This window comes from Triticum dicoccoides, chromosome 7A, assembly GCF_002162155.2.
Source record: "Triticum dicoccoides isolate Atlit2015 ecotype Zavitan chromosome 7A, WEW_v2.0, whole genome shotgun sequence".
Taxonomy (NCBI): domain Eukaryota; kingdom Viridiplantae; phylum Streptophyta; class Magnoliopsida; order Poales; family Poaceae; genus Triticum; species Triticum dicoccoides.
Window position 1 is genome coordinate 145,090,698 of NC_041392.1, and position 6,131 is coordinate 145,096,828.

Here is a 6,131-nt window from a genome sequence, read left to right on the forward strand (position 1 = left end):
AGCGAAGGAATCACTCGGGTTCAGTTAACAGCAAGGGATCGATTGATCGCTCGGGTTTAGTAACACGTAGCCTGCAATGCAATCGCTCGGGTTCAGTTAGAGCCCAACGCCTCGCACACACGCGCGTACGTATGAGAGAAACACGCATTGCTCGGCCCCCGACCACCCAACGTAATCAAGAACTCCCCGGTATTTTCCTCGCCCTCGCTCCTACCACATTTTTTCCGTCATGGACGGCCCAAATAATGTCATGCAGCTGCGTCTCCGGCCCACCCAGGACGAAAAGCCCATTTTCTATCATGATTTTTTGTCATAGAAGTGAAGGAAATATGCCCTAGAGGCAATAATAAAGTTGTTATTTTATATTTCCTTATATCATGATAAATGTTTATTATTCATGCTAGAATTGTATTAACCGGAAACTTGATACATGTGTGGATACATAGACAAAACACCGTGTCCCTAGTAAGCCTCTACTAGACTAGCTCGTTAATCAAAGATGGTTAAGTTTCCTAACCATAGACATGTGTTGTCATTTGATGAACGGGATCACATCATTAGGAGAATGATGTGATGGACAAGACCCATTCATTAGCTTAGCATTATGATCGCTCGGTTTTATTGCTACTGCTTTCTTCATGTCAAATACATATTCCTTCGACTATGAGATTCTGCAACTCTCGGATACCGGAGGGATGCCTTGTGTGCTATCAAATGTCATAACGTAATTGGGTGATTATAAAGATGCTCTAGAGGTATCTCTGAAGGTGTTTGTTGGGTTGGCATAGATTGAGATTAGGATTTGTCACTCCGAGTATCGGAGAGGTGTCTCTGGGCCCTCTAGGCAATACACATCATAAGAAGCCTTGCAAGCATAGTGACTAATGAGTTAGTTGCAGGATGATGTATTACAGAACGAGTATAGAGACTTGCCGGTAACAATATTGAACTAGGTATGAAGATACCGACGATCGAATCTCGGGCAAGTAACATACCGATGACAAAGGGAATTGTGTATATTGTCATAACGATTCGACCGATAAAGATCTTCGTAGAATATGTGGGAGCCAATATGAGCATCCAGGTTCCACTATTGGTTATTGACTGGAGAGGTGTGATGTGTACTACACAACCTTCTTCTTGTAGATGTTGTTGGGCCTCCAAGTGCATAGGTTTGTAGGACAGTAGCAATTTTTCCTCAAGTGGATGACCTAAGGTTTATCAATCCGTGGGAGGCGTAGGATGAAGATGGTCTCTCTCAAACAACCCTGCAACCAAATAGCAAAGAGTCTCTTGTGTCCCCAACACACCCAATACAATGGTAAATTGTATAGGTGCACTAGTTCGGTGAAGAGATAGTGATACAAGTGCAATATGGATGGTAGATATAGGTTTTAGCAATCTGAAAATATAAAAACAGCAAGGTAACTAATGATAAAAGTGAGAGAAAACGGTATTGCAATACTAGGAAACAAGGACTAGGGTTCATACTTTCACTAGTGCTAGTTCTCTCAACAATAATAACATAATTGGATCATATAACTATCCCTCAACATGCAACAAAGAGTCACTCGAAAGTCACTAATAGCGGAGAACAAACGAAGAGATTATTGTAGGGTACAAAACCACCTCAAAGTTATTCTTTCTGATCGATCTATTCAAGAGTCCGTAGTAAAATAACATGAAGCTATTCTTTCCATTCAATCTATCTAGAGTTCGTACTAGAATAACACCTTAAGACACAAATCAACCAAAACCCTAATGTCACCTAGATACTCCAATGTCACCTCAAGTATCCATGGGTATGATTATACGATATGCATCACACAATCTCAGATTCATCTATTCAACCAACACAAAGAACTTCAAAGAGTGCCCCAAAGTTTCTACCTGAGAGTCAAGACGAAAACGTGCGCCAACCCCTATGCATAAGTTCACGAGGTCACGGAACCCGCAAGTTGATCACCAAAACATACATCAAGTAGATCACGTGAATATCTCATTGTCACCACAGATAAGCACATGCAAGACATACATCAAGTGTTATCAAATCCTTAAAGACTCAATCCGATAAGATAACTTCAAAGGGAAAACTCAATCCATTATAAGAGAGTAGAGGGGGAGAAACATCATAAGATCCAACTATAATAGCAAAGCTCGCGATACATCAAGATCGTGCCAAATCAAGAACACGGGAGAGATAGAGAGAGAGAGATCAAACACATAGCTACTGGTACATACCCTTAGCCCCGAGGGTGTACTACTCCCTCCTCGTCATGGAGAGCACGGGGATGATGAAGATGGTCGCCGGAGAGGGATTCCCCCCTCCAGCAGGGTGCCGGAAAGGGTCTAGATTGGTTTTCGGTGGCTACGGAGGCTTGCAGCGGCGGAACTCCTGATCTAGGTTTCCTTCTGGAAGTTTGGGTATATATAAGAGGTGTTGGAGTCGAGAACAAGTGAGGGGGTCCCCGAGGCAGCCACGAGGTAGGGGGCGCGCCCAGGGGGTAGGGCACGCCCCCACCCTCGTGGGTGCCTCGGGACTCTTCTGGCCCATCTCGGTACTCCGTGGGCTTCTTCTGGTCCAAAAACTATCTCCGTGAATTTTCAGGTCAATTGACTCCGCTTGGTTTTCCTTTTCTGCAATAATCAAAAACAAGGAAAAAAACAGAAACTCACACTAGGCTCTAGGTTAATAGGTTAGTCCCAAAAATCATATAAAATAGCATATAAATGCATATAAAACATCCTAGATGGATAATATAATAGCATGGAACAATCAAAAATTATAGATACGTTGGAGATGTATCAAGCATCCCCAAGCTTAATTCCTGCTCGTCCTCGAGAAGGTAAATGATAAAAACAGAATTTTTGATGTGGAATGATACCTAACATATTTATCAATGTAATCTTCTTTATTGTGGCATGAATATTCAGATCCGAAAGATTCAAGAAAAAAGTTTAATATTGACATAAAAACAATAATACTTCAAGCATACTAATAAAGCAATCATGTCTTCTCAAAATAACATGGCCAAAAAAAGCTATCCCTACAAAATCATATAGTCTGGCTATGCTCCATCTTCATCACACAAAATATTTAAATCATGCACAACCCCGATGACAAGCAAGCAATTGTTTCATACTTTTGATGTTCTCAAACTTTTTCAATCTTCACGCAATACATGAGAGTGAGCCATGGACATAGCACTATAGGTGGAATAGAATGGTGGTTATGGAGAAGACAAAAAGGAGAAGACAGTCTCACATCAACTAGGCATACCAACGGGCTATGGAGATGCCCATCAATAGATATCAATGTGAGTGAGTAGGGATTGCCATGCAACGGATGCACTAGAGTTATAAGTGTATGAAAGCTCAAAAAGAAACTAAGTGGGTGTGCATCCAACTCGCTTGCTCACGAAGACCTAGGTCATTTTGAGGAAGCCCATCATTGGAATATACAAGCCAAGTTCAATAATGAAAGATTCCCACTAGTATATGAAAGTGACAACATAAGAGACTCTATCATGAAGATCATGGTGCTACTTTGAAGCACAAGTGTGATAAAAGGATAGTAGCATTGCCCCTTCTCTCATTTTTGGGGGGGCTTCTCTTTTTTATGGCCTCTTTTTTTCTCTTTTTTTATTTTTTTATTTTTTCTTTTTCGTCCGGAGTCTCATCTCGACTTGTGGGGGAATCATAGTCTCCATCATCCTTTCCTCACATGGGACAATGCTTTAATAATGATGATCATCACACTTTTATTTACTTACAACTCAAGAATTACAGCTTGATACTTAGAACAAAATATGACTCTATGTGAATGCCTCCGGAGGTGTGCCAGGATGTGCAATGAATCAAGAGTGACATGTATGAAAGAATTATGATCGGTGGCTTTTCCACAAATACAATATCAACTACATGATCATGCAAAGCAATATGACAATGATGAAGCGTGTCATAATAAACGAAACTGTGGAAAGTTGAATGGCAATATATCTCGGAATGGCTACGGAAATGCCATAATAGGTAGGTATGGTGGCTGTTTTGAGGAAGGTATATGGTGGGTGTTATGGTACCAGCGAAAGTTGTGCGGCACAAGAGAGGCTTGCAATGGTGGAAGGGTGAGAGTGCGTATAATCCATGGACTCAACATTAGTCATAAAGAACTCACATATTTATTGCAAAAATCTACTATTTATCAAAACGAAGTACTATGCGCATGCTCCTAGGGGGATAGATTGGTAGGAAAAGACCATCGCTCGTCCCCGACCGCCACTCATAAGGAAGACAATCAAAAAATAAATCATGCTCCGATTTCATCACATAACGGTTCACCATACGTGCATGCTACGGGAATCACAAACTTTAACACAAGTATCTCTCAAATTCACAACTACTCTACTATCATGACTCTAATATCACCATCTTCATATCTCAAAACAATCATAAAGAATTGAACTTCTCATAGTATTCAATGCACTCTATATGGAAGTTTTTATTATACCCATCTTGGATGCCTATCATATTAGGACTAATTTCATAACCAAAGCAAATTACCATGTTGTTCTAAAAGACTCTCGAAATAATATAAGTGAAGCATGAGAGATCAATAATTTCTATAAAATAAAACAACCGCCGTGCTCTAAAAGGATATAAGTGAAGCATTAGAGCAAATGACAAAGTACTCCAAAAGATATAAGTGAAGATCAATGAGTAGTCGAATAATCATGCAACTATGTGAAGACTCTCTAACATTTAAGAATTTCATATCTTAGTATTTTATTCAAACAGCAAGCAAAACAAAATAAAATAAAATGACGCTCCAAGCAAAACATATATCATGTGGTGAATAAAAATATAGCCTCAAGTAAAGTTACCGATGAACGAAGATGAAAGAGGGGAGGCCATCTAGGGCATCCCCAAGCTTAGGCTCTTGGTTGTCCTTGAATGTTACCTTGGGATGCCTTGGGCATCCCCAAGCTTAGGATCTTGCCACTCCTTATTCCATAGTCCATCGAATCTTTACCCAAAACTTGAAAACTTCACAACACAAAACTCAACAGAAAATCTCATGAGCTCCGTTAGTATAAGAAAATAAATCACCACTTTTGGTACTGTTGTGAACTCATTATAAATTCATATTGGTGTAATATCTACTGTATTCCAACTTCTCTATGGTTCATACCCTTCCATACTACTCATAGATTCATCAAAATAAGAAAACAACACAATGAAAACATAATCTGTCAAAAACAGAACAGTCTGTAGTAATCTGGAGATTTATCATCACCATCAAGGCCAAGGACCAGAGGGAGAACCTCTACCCATCCAGGGGGGAGGCCATGGAGGAGGAAACACAAGGGGAGAACCTCTCCTCCTCTCTCTCGGTGGCACCGGAGTGCCATCGGGTGGGGAATCATCGCCATGGTGATCGTCTTCATCAACATCACCATCATCATCACCATCCTCATCTCTTTTACGGGGTCCACTCTCCCGCACCCCGCTGTAATCCCTACTTAAACGTGGTGCTTTATGCCACATATTATGATCCAATGATGTGTTGCCATCCTATGATGTTTTGAGTAGATATCCTTTGTCTTTGGGTTGATTGATGATCTAGATTGGTATGAGTTGTATGTTTTATTTTGGTGTTGTCCTATTGTGCCCTCCGTGTCGCGCAAGCGTGAGGGATTCCCGCTGTAGGGTGTTGCAATATGTTCATGATTCATTTATAGTGGGTTGCTTGAGTGACAGAAGCATAAACCCGAGTAAGGGGGTTGTTGCGTATGGGATAAAGGGGACTTGATGCTTTAATGCTATGGTTGGGTTTTACCTTAATGATCTTTAGTAGTTGCGGATGCTTGTTAGAGTTTAAATCATAAGTGCATATGATCCAAGAATAGAAAGTATGTTAGCTTATGCCTCTCCCTCATATGAAATTGCAATGACGACCACCGGTCTTGTTAACGATTGCCTAGGATAATTTCGCACACCGACCCATCATTATTCCACCCTCGCTATTTATAATATTTAGTAATATATTCTAACTTTATGATAACATGGTGGTCATCACCTTTCCTTTTTACACTTTTTCCTTTGGCAAGCACTTTGTGTTGGAGCGATACGGA